Source organism: Jaculus jaculus, chromosome 14 (genome assembly GCF_020740685.1).
Source record: "Jaculus jaculus isolate mJacJac1 chromosome 14, mJacJac1.mat.Y.cur, whole genome shotgun sequence".
Classification (NCBI taxonomy): Eukaryota; Metazoa; Chordata; class Mammalia; order Rodentia; family Dipodidae; genus Jaculus; species Jaculus jaculus.
In genome coordinates, this window is record NC_059115.1 from 15,448,669 (window position 1) to 15,471,932 (window position 23,264).

The following is a 23,264-nucleotide window of genomic DNA, read 5'->3' on the forward strand; positions in this document are numbered from 1 at the left end:
GTTGAGGTCACACCGCAGCATAGTGATTGTCCCTTATATAAAAGTCGCTGTGGGCTAGAGGACCCATGTTAACCAGATGCACAAGGGGCACTCACAGCTGGAGTTCATTTGCAGTGGTTGGAGGCCTGGTATGCCCATTCTCTCTCTCTGTCTGTCTCTCTCTCTCCTTTCCTTCCTTCCTCCTTTTTCCTCTGTCAAATAAATAAAAAAATATATTACTAAACGTTTCTCTCCATGATAGAGCATGCCTTTAATCCCAGCACTTGGGAGACAGAGGTAGGAGGGTTGCTTTAAGTTTAAGGCCACCGGAGACTGCAGAGGGAATTCCAGGTCAGCCTGAGTTAGAGCCAGACCCTACGTTGGAAAAATAAAAAAAAATAAAAAAAAGAAAGAAACAAAAAAACATATAAAAGTGGGAAATATACTTAGTTTTCTCAAGTGGAAAAGAGGTCATTTACTAATTTGTCCATTTTAGCCTAGAAAATAATGTGAATACTCTACAATAGGATGTGTATGTCTGTCCTTAGGTGTTACTAGTAAATTTAATAACACAGACTAGAGAGTAAGCTGGTGAAATATATTTGAACACTAGTTTATACACTTTAATGTCTCTTCTCTTTTATTACTGTTCTCTTCCATGCCATAATACATCAATCAAAAAATATGATCCACCTTCTTCTTGTGCATGCTGGTGTGATGATGGTTTGGTAGACAGTTCTGGACATACTCTGCGTTACTACATTTTAACGGACAGCCTTGACAAGTAAGTGCTTACATTGAAATGATAGCTAATATTTATTGGATTTTTAAAAGTTTTTTTTTAACATTTATTTCATGTATTTGAGAAGGAGAGGGAGAGAGAAAATGGGCACACTATGCCTTCAGCTGCTGTAAACAAATTCCAGATGCATGCGGCACCTTGTGCATCCGGCTTACATTAGTCCTTTGGCTTCATAGGCAAACACCTTAACCACGAAACCATCACTCCAATCCTATTGCATGCTTTTTCAATTGTTACAACTATATTGTCCTTGAATATCCAGTGAAATTTCATAATGTAATTCAGGAAGTTGGAATGAGTGTAAGCTAGCCGACTTGTCAGTCAGAAACTTAGCCAAATGCTAGATCAAGTTCATGTAGCAATGCATAGAGAATTCTGTATTTTAGGACCTTTCCATGGCAATCCTGGTTATTGAACCCAGAAACTCATGTATGATCCATATGTGTTATACCACAAAGTTGCACTCTCAAGAGTTTTAATACGAGGATTTTTTAAGACACCAGTCCTTAGAAACACAGCATTATAGGTAGTGGGGATCAAACCCAGGTCTTTGGACTTTGCAGGTGGCCCATTAACTGCTGAACCATCTGTCCAACCAGAAGTTGGGCTTTTTGTGAGGCCATATTTAAAGAAGGAGTTAAGGCCTGGAGAGATCACTTAGTGGTTAAATGCTTGCCTGTGAAGCCTAAGGACCCCAGTTTGAGACTCAATTCCACAAGACCCAACACATGTCATCCAGATGCACAAGGGGGTGCACACGTCAGTTTGTTTACAGTGGTTGGAAGTCCATTCTCTTTCTCTCTCTCTGTCTGCCTCTTTCTTTCTCTTTCTGTTGCTCTCAAATAAATCAATAAAAATAAAAAAATTTAAAGATGGTGTTAGGCTGGAAAGGTGGTGCCGCTGTTAAAAATGCTTCCTGCACGGTTGTGAAGGGCTGAAGGGGCCAATACTGCCAGAGTTGGAATGTCAGAGCCCACAGGAGCAGTGGGCAAAGCCATGCATGCCTGTGACCTCCATCCTGTATGTGAGCAGAGACCTGAGAATCATGAGACCTTGAGAAAGGACAGCAAGGCCAAGTGCACAAACGTGCAGCCACCACCATGCACACAAGCACAAACAATCCTTTTTCATTGGAAGCAGAACGGGGGAGAGGGACAAGCAAAGGTAATGAAAGGGCACTTTGAGGAAAGTACTATGTACTATGCACATGTTCAAAATTGCCCAAAAGGAAAAAAAGAAACAAAAATGGATGAGCAGACAAAATAGCCATAGTGTTCAAGGTTTATGTGAAAAACCTCAAGCAGCCAAAATACCACAATGAATTCTCAGCTAGAAACAACATTCTGCGAGTCAGTGAGTATTTGTGGCGTTTTAGAAAGGAATGTAGTTGGCTTGACAGCCTCAGGGAGGGGAGGAGGATTTCCCTGGGAGGAGCAGAATATGTGAAGGTGCAGCTGAGAGAGAAGGGCAGAGATCACTGATCCTTCTCCTTGTTCCATATTCACGTGTATAGGGCCTTTTCTAACATTTTCTGTAGGCTTGAGACGCGCGTTGTCCGGTGAGCTGTTAGTTACTTTTGCGTTTTCCCAGGACGGCTAAACGCCACTCACAGCTGCTGTGGTGAAGGACAGTGTGCAGGTAGCGGCGATCCTGCTCACGAAGGCGAACGTGAATGCCAGCGACGAGTGCAAGAGGTAGGCTTCATGCTCTCTGAGTGTGCGTGGATGTGTGGAGGGCTGTCTGTCTGTCTTTGTGGGATGTGGTGGATGCATGTTTATGTGTCCACACAGTGCCGCATGAACTGGCCAGTGCTCCTGCATCCATTCTTTTTTATTTATTTATTTTTGATTTATTAGACAGAGAGAAAGAGGGAGAGAAAGAGAAGAAAAGACATAGAGAGAGAGAGAGAGAATATGAATGGCTGTGCCAGGGTCTCCATCCACTGCAAATGAACTCTAGATGCGTGCATGATCTTGTGCATCTGGCAAACACAAGTTCTGTGGAATCGAACCTGGATTCTTTGGTTTTGCAGGTAAATGCCTTAACCACAAAGCACTCCCTCCAGCCTCATTTAAATTTTTTAAATATATTTTTATTTATTTATTTGAGAGGGACAGACAGAGAAAGGAAGAGGCAGTTAGAGAGTGAGAGAAAGAAAGAATGTGTTCACCAGAGCAACCAGCCACTGCAAACGAATTCCAGATGTGTGTGTCCCCGTGTGCATCTGGCTAACGAGATTCCTAGAGAATTGAGCCTTGAATCAGGGTACTTAGGCTTCACAGAGAAGCACTTAACTGCTAAGCCATCTCTACAGCCTGAGCCTCTTTTTAAAAATAACATATTTTTATTTATTTAATTGACAGAGAGAATGAGGGAGACAGGAAGAGAGAGAAGCAGAGAGAGGGAAGGGGTCACCCAATCTTATTTGAAGCACAGTCTCTCACTGATCACTAAGCTTGCCATCTTTACATGAACCCCTGTGACACCATAGAATCTTACTGGGAGACAGTGACCTAATACCCATCCTGTTTTTAAAAATATTTTATTTCTTTATATTAGGAAGAGAGAGAGGTAGGTAGGGATACCATGGCACACCAAACCTCTAGCCACTGCAAACAACTCCAGACACAGGCACCACCTTGGGCATCTGGCTTATGAGGGTTCTGGAGAATCAAACCAGGATCTTTGGGTGTCATGGGCAAGCACCTTAACTGCTTAGGCATCTCTCCAGACCCCATCCTACTTTTTTTTTTTTCTCATTTTGTTTGTTTAAAGTAAGACAGATCTTGCTAAGTTGCCACACTGACATTAAACTCACTGCAGGGCTGGCGAAATGGCTTAGCTATCAGAGCACTTGCAGGGAAGCCAAAGGACTGAAGTTCAAGTTCCAAGCACCCACGTAAAGCCAGATGCCCAAGGTGGCACATGCATCTGGAGTTTGTTCGCAGTGGCTGGAGCCCCTGGTGTGCCCATTCTCTCTATCTCTTTTCCTGTTTTCTGCCTCGTTGTCCCTGAGATAATTAAAAATGAAACGTAAAAAAATAATAATAACAAAACGAGTAATAAGAAGCAGACTGATGTTTTTAAATTTTTGATTATTTTTTTATTAATTTGAGATCAACAGAGAGAGAGAGAAAGAGGCAGCGAGAGAGAGAGAGAGAGAGAGAGAGGGAGAGAATGGGTGCACCAGGGCCTCCAGCCACTGCAGATGAACTCCAGATGCATGCACCACCTTGTACATCTGGCTTATGTGGGCCCTGGGGATCGAGCCTCAAACTGGGATCCTAAGGCTTCAAAGGCAAGTACGTAACCACTAAGCCATCACCATCCTCCAACCCATGAGGCCATTACTGGGGGTGCAAATCTTATCAAATTTATCATGCACAAATTCCATGTAAGGAAAGCAAGTATGTCTCAGTTCTTGGAAATTATGAGGATCTTTTTTTGAATTATTTCTTTGTAAGGAGAAGAGCCAGAGAGATAGAGAAAGAGGGAGATACAGAGACAATGTGTGTGTCAGGTCCTCTAGCTGCTGCAATCAAACTCCAGACGCATGTCCCACCTTCTGCACACAGATTTTTTTTGGGTACTGGGGCATTGACCTGGGTCCTTAGGCTTCACAGCCAAGCACCTTAACTAAGGAGCCATCTGTCTTTTACGTACTGGGTTTTTGTTGGTATTTTTGAATTTCATTGTTCATTCGGATCATTAGTTAAGTGTAGATTTTTTTCCCCAAAATTTCATAGAAGATTAGTAGCATAGGCTCAAAACATTTTATTTTTATACAAAAACACTTCAGAGTGTCAAGTGAAGCGTCAGAAAGATACTTTTAGGAAAGGATAAGAAAAGGAAAAGAAAACGTCAGACTGGATCTCTACAGAGAGACTGTTTATTGACAGAAACTGGGAGGGGAGTCAGGTTTTTCACCGGATGAAGGCGGAAGCTCTGGCCAGTCTGGGGTGCAATGTTAAGGACCCAGGTTTAGTTCCCTGGTAACCCGGTAAACCAGATGCACAGAGTGGCATATGCATATGCAGTTTGTTTGCAGTGGCTGTGGGCCCTGACATGCCCATTCTCATGCTTTCTCTTATATTTGTTTTGTACTTTTTTTATTTTTTGGATTTTCAAAGTAGGCTCTCATTCTAACCCAGGCTGACCTGGAATTCACATGTAATCTCAGGCTCCTCTCAACCTCACTGGTATCCTCCTGATTGCTGGGATTAAAGGTTTGCACTACCACGCTTGATTCTATCCCCAGTAAATAAACTAATAAACTAAATAAAGGAGGAAGGTATTTCAGCAGTTAAGCGCCTGCCAGCCTTGGTTTGATTCCCCAGAACCAACATAAAGCCAGATGCACAAAGTGGCACGTGTGTCTGGAGGTTGTAGCTGCAAGAGGCCCTGATGCTCCCCATTCCCTCTCCCTCACATAAATGACACAATACCAAGCAGGAGGGGGGAGTCTGGGGCAGACGTGGAGGAGGGCGGGGTGCGCTCTGGGGGAGCGAGGCGCTGTGGGCGGGGCGGACGGGGAGGCGGGGCTCATCAGCTCTCCCTCTGCAGCACAGGACATCGCGCTCCCTCGCTTTTTCTCCTCTCACCGGGTCCACCGGGTCCTTCTGTTCAGCGTCTCCCCGACTCCAGTGACCACGGAGGCTGCAGGGGAGGCAGGTCCGAGGTGAGCCCCGCGGGTCCTGCCCCACCCCGTCCCCGGGACCCGCGAGGCCTCCGCGCAGCGCTGGGCGGCGTCCCGGGCTGTGGAAGGTCCGCGCACCGCGCTCTCGCTGGGCGCCGCCACCTCCGAGGTCCGCGGGGTTGTCCAGCGGGGCAGCGGCGTCAGGGCGGCGGACATGCGCAGTGGCTCCGCGGACATGGGCCGGTCACGGGCGCGACGGCGGATGGAGGCGGAGGTCAGTGGACAGCTGGGCCGGGAAAGCGTGGGGACGCGGAGACGGGCGCAGAGCTCACAGGCTTCTCCAGCGAGGCGGCCTCGGCCTCGGCCTCAGGGTGGACAGCACTTGGGCCTCGGCCTCGCGTGGGGCCGGGTCTGGGCGGCCCATCTTCCACGGGAGGAGCTAGATGTCCATGAGAGGAAAGTCAGATATCGGTGACCACTGCAGGCCCACCCCTGACCTCCATGGTCCATCCCTGGCACCTGGGTCCGGCCCCGAGGTACCTGAGAGGAAGAGTCAGAGAGAGAGAGAGACAGAGAGAGAGAAAATGAAATTGAATGGGCAAACCAGGGCCTCCAGCCCCTACAAGGGAACTCCAGACACATGTGCCTGCTGTGCATCTTGGCAATTGAACTGGGGTCATGAGGCTTGTCTTACCTGTTCAGCCATATCCCCAACCCTGTTACACAATTTCTGATGAAAATTGACAATTCAGGCAAAGTGGGAAATCGTAAACTAGATCAGAAAACAGTTCTCACTGTTAGCCTAACCCTTCCAATATTTTCATACTAAAATGGAAATCACATACTTATTATTAGTAGTTTAGTATTGCCCGTTTTAAAGATATAGTATTGTGTCATATATATGTGTGTGTTTATGTATCATTGTATATACAATAGTAGCTATAGCACTGAGGTTGAAAATAAATCTTAAATTAAATTTGTGGTTGATTGATAGTATTTGTAGAATTATTAAATAGTTTTATGATTCACAGACTGACTTAGAATTTGTACAAAATAGGTGAGCCATGCTTATTGTAAAAGCTCATCCATGCATTGCCTATTAATTTTTAATTTTCTATCCCCAATTTTCTATCACCTTACTAAAAACTGATTTTTGTTTGAACATGAGTATAAGAAAGAGAAAATTTCAAAACAGAGTGCAATGTTAATGAAGGATAAAAATTTCTTCTAGAGCTATTGCAAAGCATTCATAGAATGTCTTCAGTATGTGGTTGAAATATAACCCCTAGGTTATGTGAAGGAACAGAATATATTTCAAAGATTTTATTTATTTTTATTCATTTATTAGAGATAAAGGGAGGGAGTGTGAGAGAGAGAGGGGAAGAATGAGCATGCCAGGGCCTCTAACCACGGCAAAGGAACAGCAGACACATGCGCCACAATGTGCATCTTGCTTATATGGGATCTGGAGAATCGAACCTGTGTCCTTAGGCTTCACAGGCAAGTGCTTTACCACTAAGCCATCTCTGCAACCCCAGAATATATTTTAAAAGCTTTTTAAATTTTATTTATTTATGAGGGAGAAAGAGGCAGAGAAAGACAGAGAGAGAGAGGGAGGGAGGGAGGGAATGGGTGTGGGTGTGCCAGGGCCTGTAGGCACTGCAAATGAAATCCAAAGCATGTGGGCTTATGTGGGTCCTGGGGAATAAAACATGGGTCTTTTGGCTGAGCCTGCAAGTGCCCCAGCCACTAAGCCAGCCATCTCTTCTGCTGAGGAGATCCAGAATATATATACTTTTATATTACAAAATGCAATTATATGAATTATATAGTCTCTACCTTCTATACATATCCAAAATCCTACCCTGTAAAACCTGAAGTCTAGGTACCATCCTTTCTCATCTGTTCTATTACAGTAGTCTTTCAACTGTCCATTCTATTTTCTTTGGCCAGATACAGTTTGTTGTTTGTTTGTTTTTGTTTCTGGGCAGAACAGCCAAAATATGTTGGAATCTCACTTCTACTGTTCCAACTTGTCTCGTTCTAATATACAATTGTAACACTCAGTTCTTGCCTCCTGTTCCCATTGTTTGAATGATAAAGCTTTATATCTGTCCTCCATGATTCCAGGTATATGTCTACCTCAAAAACATTGAAGTGTAATCTGATGGTTTAAGTCAGACGTCCTCCATAAAAGCACTCATTGTCCATGCTTGGTTTCCAGCTAATGGCAACATGGAAGGAACCTTGCTGGAGGCCGCATGTTGGTGGGAGGGGAGCGGGCTGAGGAGCATTCTAGCCAGTACCCCTCCCCAGCTTAGTTTCTTGTTGTGGTTTTCCACTTGCTGTGGCAAAAATGACGCCCATCCTCTGCTTTCCCTGCCATTATGAAGCTTCCTATAGAGACTGTAAGCCTAAATACATGTTTTTCTACCAACAGCTGCTTTTTGTCGAGTGTTCTGACGCAAGAGAGAACACAATACGTGATCCTAACATGTGCCATTCTAAAGTAGGCTCCTGGGAAAGAAGGGGCCACTAAGGCCACAGCCTGTACCATGGAGAAGTTCTTGTAACCTTGGAGCACTTTAAACCTAGACAAGCCTTGTTACCTGCCAGGGAACAAGCCTGTTGAAAACTTCCACAAAGCAGCAAGCCAGGGGGACTTAGACCAGGTACATAGTTTGCTCACAATGAAGAACAGGGACACAGCTCAGTGGCAGATGCTTGCTGGCACGTGCTGCAGCCTCATCTGAACTAATCAAATGAGCCTATATATATGTCAGTCCACATATAAATATCATACTATTTCTACAGTGTAATATTAATTCTATGTTCCTCAATCTTTACAGTTACCGGGATGGTTGTTTTGGTGTGATACTCTATCTTATTTTTCAAAGCTGTCTCCTTTCCACAGAACCACACTGCACTATGCAGTTAATTAGGGACACCCAGAAGTGGCATCTCCTTCTAAAGAGGAAGTGTGAGATCAATGCATGTGATAGTGACAGATGCACACCTCTGATTAAGGTAAAGACTAGCCCACACTCTCAGCGTGAAGTGGACTTGGCCTAGACGTTTAGAGCACCTGGTGTGGTGGTTCAGGCTTATAATCCTAGCATACTGGAACCTCACACAGTACGATTGTGATTCCAAAAGCCTGGACTCCTTAGGAAATCTGATTTCCTCCTAAGATGTAGACTCTGTGCCTGAAATGTCGTTTTAAAAAATGATACAGTATGGACTAGAGAGATGGCTTAATGGTTAAGCAGTTGCCTGTGAAGCCTAAGGACCCCGGTTTGAGGCTCGATTCCCCAGGACCCATTTTATCCAGATGTACAAGGGGCCTCACGCATCTGAAGTTCCTTTGCAGTGGCTGAAACCCTGTCATGGCCATTCTCTCTCTCTCTCTGTGTCACTCTGAAATAAATAAATGAATAAGTAAATGAATAAAACTATTTTTAAATCATATAATAAGATGAATTTATGGCACTTACACATATCTATTGTCACTCTTAAATAAATAAATAAATAAATAACACAATTTTTTTATTATCCCAGAATTAACATGGAGTTATTTTTTATAATTATGGAAAATGGTAATAAAAATTTTTTGAAAATCCCAGAATAAGATGAATATATGTCAATTATGCATAACCATTGGGAGAAACTTATAGACAGCTTTTCTGGAATTCATTGAATTGACAGTGTATTCTGATGGTACAGTCCCCACAGGCCTCACAGCACCAGCATGAAGCCTGTGTGAAGATCCTACTGCAGTGTGGTGCTAATTCCAAGGCCGCCGATGCCAAGAAGAACACGGCCCTTCACTACGCCATCTACAATGATGACCTGCAATGGTGACCACTTTGCTGGAATACCATGCAGACCCTGAAGTCAAAGCGAAGGTAAGCATGACCAACCTCACTTACAAAGTACTTGATGAACATTTCTTCCAGCAGTAGCATGTGTCACTCCATTTGCCACATGGAGAAGTTCAGTCATTCCTTGATTATAAAGTTTCAAATGGGGGCTTGAGGGATGGGTCAGCAGTGAAGGTCTTTGCCTCCGAAGCTAAATGAACCAGGTTTGATACCACAGGACCGACGTTATCCAGATGCACAAGTGAGCGCACCTGTCTGGAGTTCATTTGCAGTGGCTGGAGGCCATGGCATGCCCATTCATTCTCCCTCTCTCCCCCCTCCCTCTTTCTCTGTTAAATAAAAAAAAAAAAGTTTCAAATGTAGCCAGGTGTGGTGGCACATGTATTTAATCCCAGCACTCTGGAGGCAGAGGTAGGAGGATTGCCATGAGTTCAGGGCCACTATTAAGTTTACATAGTAAATTCCAGGTCAGCCTTGGCGATTGAGGGTCCCTAACTCAACTTCCCCCACCCCCCAAAAAACGTATCAAAGGAGTAAAATAGACAAAGGAATTTTTACAGGGAGCTGGGTACAAATATATTGTGTGCATATATGCAAAATATTAGAGAAAACAATGGATAAGTTAAAGGTAAATATATAAATATATTTTTTCCAAATATGTTTCAAAATAAAACTAAAAATTTGCTGTATTTTTCCAAAGTTTATTTTCAGTTAGTTAAATCAAGACAGAAAACAGAATTTTCCCTGAAATCAGCCTGGAGCTGAAAATCCAAACAAAACCAAACTATTTCATGATAAGTTTATGTCTTGTTGGTGCTGATGAGTGATGTGAAAATGCTTTAGCTCTCTCAGCTGAGGCTAAATCAGGCAGAATGGAAAATGTGCAGGAAATTGTATGCTAAATTGGAAACTAGATAATTGAACAATAGCACAAAAAGGTTTCATTTTTTTCATAAATGATCATAGAAAAATAGTTTGTTTAAATGGGAATATAGTAAGTCTTAGGTTAAGAAAAACAATTGGCAGCGCATGGTGGCACACGCCTTTAGACCCAGCACTCGGGAAGCAGAAGTAGGACGATCACCATGAGTTTGAGGCCACCCTGAGATGCCATAGTGAATTCTGGGTCAGTTGTGCTAGAGTGAGACCATACCTCGAACCCCCACCCCAGAAAATTAATAAACAAAGAAAGGAAAGAAGGGAAGGGGGAGGGAGAGAAAGAAGAAGGAAGAAAGAAGGAAGGAAGTAAGGAAATTATTGAGTTATAAACACAACCATATTTAGGAATTTGAGGCAAACTTTGAAGTGATTATTGGAAAACAGAGGGAGAATCAAATAATTTCTTGACACATGGCCCTCTCCTGTCAGAAAGAACCATTTACATGGGTTGGAGTGATGGCTTAGTGGTTAAGCGCTTTCCTGTGAAGCCAAAGGATTCCGGTTGAAGGCTTGGCTCCCCAGGACCCATGTTAGCCAGATGCACAATGGGGCGCACGTATTTGGAGTTCCTTTGCAGTGGGTGAGAGAGGAGTGGAGATTACTGTTCCTTCTCCTCTTTCCATATTCACTCGCATAGGGGCTTTTCTAACATTTTCCACAGGCTTGAGACACATGCGGTTCTGTGAGCTGGTAGTTACTTTTGTGTTTTCCCAGGACGGCTTCACGCCACTCATAGCTGCTGTGGTGAAGGACAATGTGCAGGTAGCGGCGATCCTGCTCACAAAGGCGAACGTGAATGCCAGCGACTAGTGGAACAGGTAGGCTTCATGCTGTCTGTGTGTGCGTGGATGTGTGGAGGGCTGTCTGTCTGTCTGTCTTTGTGGAAATTGGTGCATGCATGTTTATGTGCCCACAGAGTGCTCCATGCATTGGCCGCTACTCTTCCATCCATTCTTTTTATCTATTTATTTTTTATTTATTTGACAGAGAGAAAGAGAGAGAGAGAGAGAAAGAGAGCGACAGAGAGAGAGAATGAATGGGAGGGCCAGGTTCTCCAGCCCCTGCAAATGAACTCTAGATGTATGCACGACCTTGTGCATCTGGCTAACACAGGTCCTGGGGAATCGAACCTGGATCCTTTGGTTTTGCAGGCAAAAGCCTTAACCACTAAGCCATCCCTCCAGTCTTTTTAAAACTTTTTTATATTTTTATTTATTTATTTGAGAGTGGGCTGGAGGGATGGATTAGCAGTTAAGTGCTTACCTGTGAAGCCTGAGGACCCCAATTGGGGCTCTATTCTCCAGGACCCATGTTAGCCACATGCACAAGGGGCCCACGCATCTGGAATTCGTTTGCAGTGTCTGGAAGCCCTTGCACACCCATTCTCTCTCTCTCTCTCTCTCTCTCTCTCTCTCTCTCTCTCTCTCTCTGTCTCCTTCTGCATCTTTTTCCATCTGTTGCTCTCAAATAAATAAATAATAATAATCCAAAAAAATATTTATTTGAGAGTGACAGACAGAGAAAGAGGCAGTTACAGAGACAGAGAAAGAGAGAGGAAATGGATGTACAAGGGCATCCAGCCACTCCAGATGACTTCCAGATGAATGAGCCCCCTGTGAATCTGACTAACATGGGTCCTGAAGAATGGAGCCTCAAACCAGGGTCTTTAGGCTTCACAGGCAAGCGCTTAACTACTAAGTAATCTCTCCAGCCCGAGCCTGTTTTCGTAAAAAAAATATTTTTATTTATTTATTTGACAGTGAGAAAGAGGGAGACAGAGGGAGAGTGAGCTAGAGAGAGAGAAAAGGTCACAAATTCTTATTTGAACCACAGTCTCTCACTGATCACTAAGCTTGCCATCTTTACATGAACCCCTGTGACACCAAGTGTCGGCTCCCCACATAACTGGGGTGACAGAGGGGCTTGGCCATGGCCGGCTGTTTATGTGAGCCCAGAGGAGCAAACTTGAGTAGGTTCTCAGGCCTGCTCTGTTCCTCGTGCTTACACAAAAAGTGTTCTTAAGTGTTCTGCCACCTCTCCAGCCCTCATTTATCCTTTGCTTAAAAAAAAAAAAAAAAAAAACTCCTCCTGTTTTTTCGACTGGTAACAAATGCTCATGTCAGAAATACTGAGTCTCATCTGTGGATCCTAGCTACAGATGACTGGGCTTTTGCATGAGAATGAAAATACTTAGTAGCAGAGGCCAGTAAGTTAAAAAGGAGACATAAAGGGAAGAGAAAGGAAGGGAGGAGGGTACTTAATAAGTTGATATTGTATATATGTAAGTACAATGGTTGTGATGTGGAGGAAATATGATGGAGAATGGAATTTCAAAGGGGAAAGTGGGGGGGGGGAATTACCATGGGATTTTTTTTATAATCATGGAAAATGCTAATAAAAATTAAAAAAAAGAGAGAGAGACAGGGACTGGAGAGATGGCTTAGTGGTTAAAGTGCTTGCCTGCAAAGACTAAGGACCCATGTTAAACTCTACAGATCCCATGTAAGACAGACGCGCAGAGGTGAGGCAAGCGCAAGGTCGCACATGTGTACAAGGTGGCACATGCATCTGGAGTTTGATTGCAATGGATGGAGACGCTGGTGTGCCAATTCCCTCTCTCATAAAAAAAAAAATCTAATTAAAAAAAAAAAAGATGGACACCATTCCTGAGGATGACACCGAAGCTTGTCCTCTGGGCTCCACATGCATTCTCACATACATACAGCCGCACACACGTGAACATACATAAACTTCTTTAAAAGATGAACTTGAAGCTGGGTGTTGTGGAGCACACCTTTAATCCCAGCACTCAGGAGGCAAAGGTAGGAGAATCTCTGTGAGTTCAAGGCCACCCTGAGACTACACAGTGAATTCCAGGTCAACCTGAGCTAGAGTGAGACCCTACCTTGAAAAAAATAAAAGAAAAAAAATGGAAAAAAAAAAAAGAAATACTGAGTCAATCATCAGAAGATTAACTGATGCACACAGAGATACAGTGCAAGACACTGAACTGAAGAACAGATATAGACATAAATCAATTCTTCAGGTTCAGTAAGAAGTAGCCTATACCAGGGCTCATGTCTCATTTTAATACTGATTGTTATTTGTAGTAGATTTTATTGGTCATTTATGATGCTAACTAAAACAGTTCCATGTCAGTGTAAGGGCCCATGCTTGGGATCACCCGGAGCAGCGTGGGATGGGTGCACCCGCCCATTCCACCAAGGCTACCTGAGAGGAAGGGTCAGACAGAGAGAGAGAGACAGAGAAAGAGAGAGGGAGAGAGAATGGGCACACCAGGGCCTCCAGCCACTGCAAAGGAACTCCAGACACATGTGCCTCCTGTGCATCTGGCTCATATGGGTCCTGGGCAAATGAATGGGGTCATTAGGCTTGTCTTAACTGTTAAGCCATTTCTCCAACCCTGTTATACAATTTCTGATGAGAATTGACACTTAAGGCAAAGGGGGAAATGGTAAACTGGATCAGAGAACGTTTCTCAATGTTAGCCTCCCCATTCCAATTGTTTTGATACTAAAAGGGAAAGCACATAGTTATTATTAGTAGTTTAGGAATTCCCATTTTAAAAGATAGACTATTATGACATATATATGTGTGTTTATGTATCATTTTTATACAATTGTAGCTATAGTACTGAGGTTGAAAATAAGCCTTAAATTCAATTTGTGGATGATATATAGTATTTATATAATTATTAAATATGTTTATGGTTCACAGACTGACTTAGAATTTGTACAACATAAGTGAGCCATGCTTAATGTAAAAGCTAATCCATGCATTACCTATTAATCGTTAATTTTCTATCCCCAGTTTTCTATCACCTTCCTCAAAACTAATTTTTGTTTGAACATGAGTATAAAACAGAGAAAATTTCAAAACAGAGTGGAATGTTAATGAAGAATAATAAATTACTTCTAGAACTGTTACAAAGCATTCATAGAATCTCTTCAGTATGTGGTTGAAATATGACCCCTATATTATGTGAAGAAATGGAATATATTTTAAAGATTTTATTTATTTTTATTCATTTATTAGACATAAAGGGAGGGAGGGAGAGAGAGAGAGAGGAAGAATGAGCACGCCAGGGCCTGTAGCCATGGCAAAGGAACACCAGACACATGCGCCACCATGTGCATCTCGCTTATGTGGCACCTGGAGAATCGAACCTGGGTCCTTAGGCTTCACAGGCAAGCGCTTTACCAGTAAGCCATCTCTGCAGCCCCAGAATATATTTCAAAAGCTTTTAAAATTTTATTTAGTTATTTTGGATAGATAGAGAGAGGGAATAAGGCAGAGAAAGAGATAGAGTGAGAGAGAGAAAGGGTGTGGGTGTGCCAGGGCCTGTAACCACTGCAAATGAAATCCAGACCCATTCACTGCCTTGAGCATGTTGCTTATGTGGGTCTTGGGGAATAAAACCTGGGTCCTTTGGCTTTGCCTGCAAGTGCTTTAACCACTAAGTCAGCCATCTCTTCTGCTGAGGAGATACAGAATATATATATTTTTATTTTCAAAATGCAATTATATAAATTATATGGTCTGTACCTTCAAAACATACCCAAAATCCTACCTTGTAAACCCTAAAGTCTAGGTAGCATCATTTCTCATTTGTTCTATATCAGTAGTCTTTCAACTGTCCATTCTATTTTCTTTGGCAAGATACAGTCTTTTGTTTGTTTGTTTGTTTGTTTTGTTTTCTGGGCAGAACAGCCAAAATATGTTGGAATCTCACCTCTACTGTTCCCACTTGTCTCGTTCTAATATTCAATTGTTTCAGTCAGTTTTTGCCCCCTGGTCCCATTGATTGAATGAAAAAACTTTATATATATCCTCCAAGATTCCAGGTATATGTCTACCTCAAAAACACTGAAATGTAATATGATGGTTTAAATCAGACGTCCTCCATAAAAGCAGGCGTTTCGGATGCTTGGATTCCAGCTAATGGCAACATGGAGGGAACCTTGCTGGAGGACGCATGTTGGTGGGAGGGGAGCGGGCTGAGGCGCATTCTAGCCAGAACCCCTCCCCAGCTTAGTTTCTTTTTTTTTTTTAATATATTTTTGTTCATTATTTATTTATTTATTTGAAAGTGACAGAGAGAGAGGGAGACAAAGAGACAGATAGAGAGGGAATGGGCGCGCCAGGGCTTCCAGCCACTGCAAAGGAACTCCAGACGCGTGTGCCCCCTTGTGCACCCGGCTAATGTGGGTCCTAGGAAATCCAAGCTCAAACCAGGGTCCTTTGGCTTCACAGGCAAGCGCTTAACCGCTAAGCCATCTCTCCAGCCCACCTTGACATAAATTTGCTGACCACACTGCCTCTAGATATTTAAAGCATTAAAAAAAAAAATTTTTATTTATTTATTTTGGGGGGGGGGTTTGAGCTGCAGATTCACTTTAGCCCAGACTGACCTTGAATTCACTATGTAGTCTCAGGGTGGCCTTGAACTCACAGTGATCCTCCTACCTCTGCCTCCAAATGGCTGGGATCAAAGGCTGGGACACCATACCCACCTTGAAAGCCTTTTGCTTATTGTGTTGGATTCTATTGACAATAGTATAAGAGGAACCTCTAAGCTGTCTAGTCAGGAGTCATTCTATACTTGGTTTCTCTCATGCGTATATCATGTACACAGGCTGATAAACTTCCATTTTGCTCTTGTAAATCTGTTGCTTTCTAGAGAACATAGGAGAGTATAATGGGAAAAACATGTTTTCTTTTCTTGCAGTTTAAGCCTGGTCGTTATCCTCCCCACACCTATGTAGCCCGTCCCCACGTCTTTCAGTTTCTTGCATGAAGACCGTCTGCCCAGTAGGTCTTACCCACCTCCGTGATTCCACTAACCCTCCAGGCTCTTGCATTCACACATGTCCTCCCCCACAGCACTCAGCACCAAGCCCACCATGGACTTGACTTACTTCTTCCACTTGTTACTACCATGCATCTTACCTGCGATAGGCAAGCTGCTTTGTTTGGGATAATAATGTGAATTGAAGCCCCCAGGTGATAGACCGCCTACGTTCAAAATTCTATAAAGCTGATTGACTGGTTAGAGCTGACTGTGGAGAGTTGGAGCCCTGGAGATTCAGGGGCAAATTATGTTTTCCTATCTTTAGTTCTCTCTCTCTCTCTCCTGTTTTTTTTTTTTTTTTTTTTTTGGTTGTTTGTCGAGGTAGGGTCTCACAGTAGCACATGCTGTCCTGGAATTCACTATGTAGTCTCAGTGTGGCCTCGAACTCATGGAGATTCTGCTGTCTCTGCCACCCAAGTGCTGGGATTAAAGGTGTGTGTCATTATGCCTGGTCTTAGTTGTCTTAGTAGTTTTTCGTTTCCCACTTCTGTGGCTGATGTTAAAGCCTTTCAAACTATGAGATAAAACTGTTGGAAGATCACAACCATCCACTAGCTGAGAAGGTCAGCAGGTCACATCAAACACTGACAGCAGAATTTTCCCTGTGTTGACGTAACCTGCCTACTTGCAGTTTTCCACCAGTGGATTTGATAAATGCCTTTATTTATGACTTTCTTTTCTTCTCTGCCTAGAAAAGTCATGATACATTTTGGTAACTGGTCCATGGTCACTATATTTCATTTAGAATAAATAAGCCTTAGCCGGGCGTGGTGGCGCACGCCTTTAATCCCAGCACTTGGGAGGCAGAGGTAGGAGGATTGCCATGAGTTCGAGGCCACCCTGAGATTTCATAGTGAATTCCAGGTCAGCCTGGGCTAGAGTGAGACCGTACCTCGAAAAACCAAAAAACAACAACAACAACAAAAAAAAATAGAATAAATAAGCCTTTATACCCTTTAAGATGAGAGCTATGTTTTGTGTCAGCATTAATGTATCCCAAATATGTACAAGTGTGCCTGCCACCTAATAAAAGTATCTGGTAAATGTTTAATTCACATATGAATTAATTTTTTAAACAATATTTTTATTTATTTTATTTGAGACAAACAGAGAGGGAGATGAGAGAATGGCACACCAGGGCCTCCAGCCACTGCAAAGGAACTCCAGATGCATGCGTCACGTTGTGCATCTGGCTTATGTGGGTTCTGGGCCTTGAACCTGGGTCCTTTGGCGTTGCAGGCAAATGCCTTAACCGCTAAGCCATCCCTGCAGCTGAATTAAAATTTGACCTTAACATGAAGGTAGTAGTTCATGCCTGTATTCCCAGCCCTGAGGTGGGAGGATTGTAGGATTGCAGTGAGCTCAAGACCGACCATCCTTGAGCTATAGGATAAGTTCCACGTGTAAGGCCTCAGGAAGGTGTGAAGCCACAGCAGGGTGTGTGGTCACAGGAGGGTGTGAGGTTGCACGAGGGTGTGAGGCTACAGCAGAGTGTGCAGTTTGAGGAGAGTGTATGTGGGAGAGGGTGTGAAGCCACATTGGGATGTGAGGCCATAGGAGAGAGTGAGGCCACAGTAGGGGGTGAGGCTGCAGGAAAGTGTCAGGCTGCAGGAGGAAGTGAGGCTGCAGGAGGGTAAGAGGCCACCGGACACGGTGAGACCACAATAGGTGTGAGACCACAGTATGGTATGAGACCACAGTAGAGGGCCACAGAATAGTGTGAGGCCACTGGAGGCTGTGAGGCCAGATTAGGGTGTTAGACCACAGGGAGGTGTGAGGCCACAAGAGGGTTTCAGGCCTTAGGTGCATGTGAGGCTGCAGGAGGCTGTGAGGCCACTGGAGGGTGTGAGACCATTGGCAGTTGTGAGGCAGCAGGCAGGTGTGGATGCAGGAGGATGTGACGCTGTAGGAGACTGTGAGGGCCCAGGAGGCTGTGAGGACTGTGGAGCGTGAGGTTGCAGCAGGATCTGAGGCCCCAGGACCTTGTCAGGCCGCATGACAAGAGGATGTGAGCTTTTTGGAGGGTGGAAGCCACAGGAGAGTCTGAGGTCTCAAGAGGGTGATGAGGCAAGGAGAGCATGGGGCTGCGGGAACTTGGGAGGCTTTGGGACCCTGCTAGGCAATAGGATGGTGGGAGGCAGCAGAAGGGTTTTAGGCCAGAGTAGTGAGCGAGGCCACAGGAGGGCGTGAGACTCCACCAAGGCGGGAGGCCACAGGAGGCTGTCGGACCACTGGAGGGCACGAGACCCACGAGGCTGTCAGGCTGCGGGAGTTTGCGAGGTTCCAGGAGGACATGAGCCACAGGAGGGTTTGACCACGCAGGAGACTGTGAGGCTGCAGGCGGCCTGAGAGGGCAGAAGGATGTGAGGATCAGCAGGGTGTGAGGTCTCTGCAGTCTATTAGGCTCCAGGTGGCTGTGAGGCCTCGTGGTGTGAGCATGTGAGCCTTCAGAAGGAGGAAGCCACAGGAGAGGGCGAGGCCACAGGCGGGTGGGGTTGCAGGAGTGTAGGGTGGATGTGAGGCAGGCTGTAAGGAGGCTGTGAGGCCACAGGAGGGTGTGAGGCCTTTGGCTCTGTGAAAACTGGGCAGAGGCCTTAGGTATCCTGATTAAGTCTGATTATGGCTTCTCCCCTAAGGTGTCTGATTGTGCTAGGAATGTCTGCAGAGGAAGCACTGGGATCAAGGGAGACATTTCATCACTTCACTCAGTATCGGTGCCTCACAGGGTAGATGCCAGGCCCAGTTCATGTGCTTGAGATCCCTTTGATGCTCAAAGCCCAGAAATGCTCCTCTTCTCTCTCTTCCTTTGGGTCCTTTAAAGACCTGTCTGTCTGACCACTGAAGTTAGGTTATTCCTTGCTAGAATGTAAGGCTAAAGGATAAGATAAAATGGGTTATCTAAGTCTTAAGTTGTGTAATCACGTTACAAGGTCCTTATAGCTCTAGGCAATCACTTAGACCCACCTAGGGCTTAAACCAAATTGTAACAGGTACCTTAAATTGTTACTGGATGTCATGAACTCCAAGTTAAGGGAACTTAGCTATCAGCCTCAATTGGAGGAATCCACATTCCACAAGACCCTGAAACAGAGGGCTAAAGGGAGGTGTCATGAGGGAAGTAGAGATGTGTTTTCATTTATTGGGTGAAGTAATTTTTTTTTTTCATTGAAAGTTTGCCCAGATGATACATATTTGCCATCATGTAGGAAATCAGTAAAACAACCTTTTGTCACAGCAACTGCTCAGGTCAGGTGCCAGGCCTGAAGTCTCTCCCATGGAGTGACAGGTGGGGGTGAGGAAGGGATATGAAGAACCTGTATCGAGATTCTAAGAGTAGCTTGTCCATTTTGAGACCCGGATCTCACCGTGTAACCATGCTGGCCTGGAACTGGCCTTCTGGGGTCAAAGTTTGATATTTTAAGGAGTTTTCATGGAAATGTCCAAGACACTCAAGTTTTACGTGACTTTAAATGATTTTCACACAAAGATTGCATTCCCAGAGGCCCTAAGCAAACAGTATGTGCAGAACCCTTGTCCAAGCCTTGTCTGTGTTTGAAATTTGGCGGGACGTCAACCATCACTGGGGAGGAGAGGCTGGAGGGTGTGGCTCAGTGGCCACTGGTCCCTGAGGCATGCTGGCTCCTTGCCACCCTGTCACAATTGATTGACAATGTTGCTGGGCAACGAGATGAAAATGCTGCCACCTGTCAGTGTTCTGCAGATGCTGAGGCACAGTGCCTTTCCCCTGGGGCATGTAGGCTAGCATGGTACATGCGCTGATGCTAGGGATTTGGACCACTGAGATTCTCCTTGCGAGGGGTGGGCGGCTATAGACAGTGAAGGATGGGGAGGGGTGGGTGAATACAAGCTGAACGGAGTTCAGGGGTTGGGGATGGGGGAGAGGCTAGTGTGAAAGAAGGGGCCATTAAGGCCACAGCCTGTACCATGAAGAAGTTCTTGCGTCCTGGGAGCACTTCACTCCTAGCCAAGCCTTGTTACCTGCCAGGGTACAAGCCTGTTGAAAACTTCCACAAAGCTGCAAGCCAGGGAGACTTAGACAAGGTACATAGTTTCCTCACACTGAAGAACAGCCTCATTAGCCAATCGGACAAGAACAAGAGGTAAGAGGGCCCGCAGGTGTGACTCCCAGGAAGGGGCGGTGGATGGCAGGGCCTAAAGGGAGAGAAGTGCCTCCCTCCTGGGCTTGGCTCACTGGAGGTGAGAGAAGGGGGTCCCCAAGAGCTGGTTTCACGGAGGATGCTGGGTCTTCTTCCCACCATAGGCTCCTCAGCACCTGGTCCTGCACACCCTGGAGGGGTCTGGACACCAGGCTTTGTATAAGAGAGCCGAAACAAACACGAACCCTTAGCTGGTTTCCAAATTCGCGTATAGTCCTCCGCACCCCCCCACACGCCCTGTTTGTAGCAGTTATCACACCAAATTTGAGAGAGACTCTATCAAGTACATAGTGGGGTTTCTGTACTTACTCATTTCAGCCTGTCTTGCCTTGGGCGTAATGTTTCTTGTAGATCAAAGCGAGGATTCTGTGTTTAGAGTTATTTTATTAGTCAACCCTCTTTACCTATAATTCTTTTGAGAAATAAAATTTTATTGAAATGCCATTGTCTTGACTAGAACTGCCACAGGCCTACTGAATAACTTCCTGGGAAATGCTGAATGTATTTTGACCCTTCATTTTGTTTTGGTTATTAAGAAAAATGTTTAAATTCATGCTAAATATAGTTGTAAACATCATGAGTTCTAAGTGGCATCTCCATACCCAAGGGGTTCCCATGTGTTATCATGAGCATTTTAAAGGAAGCATGGGGGTGCTGGCCCATAATCCAACTACTTGGAGATTGGAGCGGAAGAATATAGCAGAATTAATGTCACCATAGCTGTCTCGGATTGAAATTGAAAAGAACATCTTAGACTTGTTACAATACAAAACCTTTAAATCATATCTCTACATTGTGAATAATTTTATTATTGTACTCATTTAAAATGTGCCTGTGCCGGGCGTGGTGGTGCATGCCTTTAATCCCAGCACTCGGGAGGCAGAGGTAGGAGGATCTGAGTGAGTTCGAGGCTACCCTGAGCCTCCATAGTGAATTCCAGGTCAGCCTGGGCTAGAGTAAGACTCTACCTCAAAAAAACACAATTATATATACATATATGTTCGTTAGTAGTAGTGACTATAATATCTAATGAAGATTGAGCTGCCATGTGCTAAGAACAGTTCTCAAGTTGTCCCATATATTCCCACTGAAGCGTCGCCATGGTTTTCTGTAACATAGCTACAATTTTCAATCCCCAGTTTATGGATGGGGGAACTGAGCTGTTGAGTTCACAGCTAAACTAAGAAGTAGCTGGTCTTAAGTAACAAAGGTGAAAGTAGGATTCCAGTGTCGTCTGAACTAAACCTCAATGTCATTTTCCTGGAGTTCAGCTTTGGTGGCCAGGGCAGGGACACAGCTCAGTGGCAGATGCTTGCTGGCATGTGCTACAGCCTCATCTGAACTAAACAAATGAAACGATATAGAAGTCAGCCCACATAGAAATACCATACTATTTCTACACTGTAAAATTAATTCTATGTTCCTTAATCTTTACAGTTACCTGGATGGTTGTTTGGTGTGATACTCTGTCATATTGTTAAAAGCTGTCTCCTTTCCACAGGACCGCGCTGCACTATGCATGTACTTACGGCCACCCAGAAGTGGCACAGCTCCTTCTAAAGAGAAAGTGTGAGATCAATGCATGTGATAGTGACAGATGCACACCTCTGATTAAGGTAAAGACTAGCCCACACTCTCAGCATGAAGTGGACTTGGCCTAGATGTTTAGAGCACCTGGTGTGGTGGTACAGGCCTGTAATCCTAGCATACTGGAGCCTGAGACAGTACTATTGTGATTCCAAGAAGCCTGGACTCCTTAGGAAATCTGATTTTATCCTAAGATGTAGACTCTGTGCCTGAAATGTTTTTTTTAAGAAATGATAGAATATGGGCTGGAGAGATGGATCGTGGTTAAACGCTTGCCTGTGAAGCCTAAGGACCCAGGTTGAAGTCTCAATTCCCCAGGACCCATGTTAGCCAGATGCACAAGGAGGCGCACGAGTCTGGAGTTCGTTTGCAGTGGCTGGAATCCCTGGTATGCCCATTCTCCCTCTCTGTCTGTCACTCTCAAATAAGTAAATAAAAATAAACATTTTTTTTTAAATCATAGAATAAGATGAATTTATGGCACTATGCATAAGTATTGGGAGAAACTTGTAGAAAGTTTACCTGGAATTCCTTGAATTGGCAATTTATTCTTTTGGTACAATCCCCACAGGCCTCCCAGTACCAGCATGAAGCGTGTGTGAAGATCCTACTTCAGTATGATGCTAATCCCAATGCCGCCGATGCCAAGAAGAACACGGCTCTTCACTACGCCGTCTACAATGATAACCTGCAATGGTGACCACTTTGCTGGAATACCATGCAGACCCTGAAGTCAAAGCAAAGGTAAGCATGACCAACCTCACTTACAAAGTACTTGATGAACATTTCATCCAGCAGTAGCATGTGTCACTCCATTTTCCACATGGAGAAGTTCAGTCACTCCTTGATTAAATAGTTTCATGGGGGCTGGAGGGATGGCTTAGGAATAATTGCATTTGCCTGTGAAGCCAAAGGAACCAGGTTTGATTCCGCAGTACCCACGTAAGCCAGATGCACAAGTGGGCACACGTGTCTGGAGTTCGTTTGCAGTGGCTGGAGGCCCTGCCATGCCCATTCATTCTCTCTCTCTCTCTCTCTCTCCCCTCCCTCTTTCACTATTAAATAATAAAAAACGTTTCAAATGTAGCCAGGTGTGGTGGCACATGTATTTAATCCCAGCACTCTGGAGGCAGAGGTAGGATGATTGCCATGAGTTCAGGGCCACTATAAAATTACATCGTGAATTCTAGGTCAGCCTGGGCAAGGGTGAGACCCTAACTCATCTCCTCCCCCCACTAAAAAAAAAAAAAAACAGTACCAAAGGAATAAAATAGACCAAGGAAGTTTTACAGGGTACTGGGTACAGTTTTATATTATGTATATATGAAAAATAATTGGGAAAGCAATGGATAAATTGAAGGTAAATAAATATATATTTTTTCCAAATAGG

General features: G+C 44.4%; 1 long non-coding RNA gene across 1 annotated transcript; it reads left to right on the forward strand.

The window, feature by feature from the left end:
- Positions 1-9,151: 9,151 nt before the first annotated feature.
- On the forward strand, positions 9,152-22,551 carry LOC123454579. The gene is made up of 4 exons (XR_006633415.1): positions 9,152-9,322; positions 10,952-11,055; positions 21,789-21,903; positions 22,446-22,551. It is a non-coding gene; the product is annotated as an uncharacterized LOC123454579 (long non-coding RNA).
- The last annotated feature ends 713 nt before the right edge of the window (positions 22,552-23,264 follow it).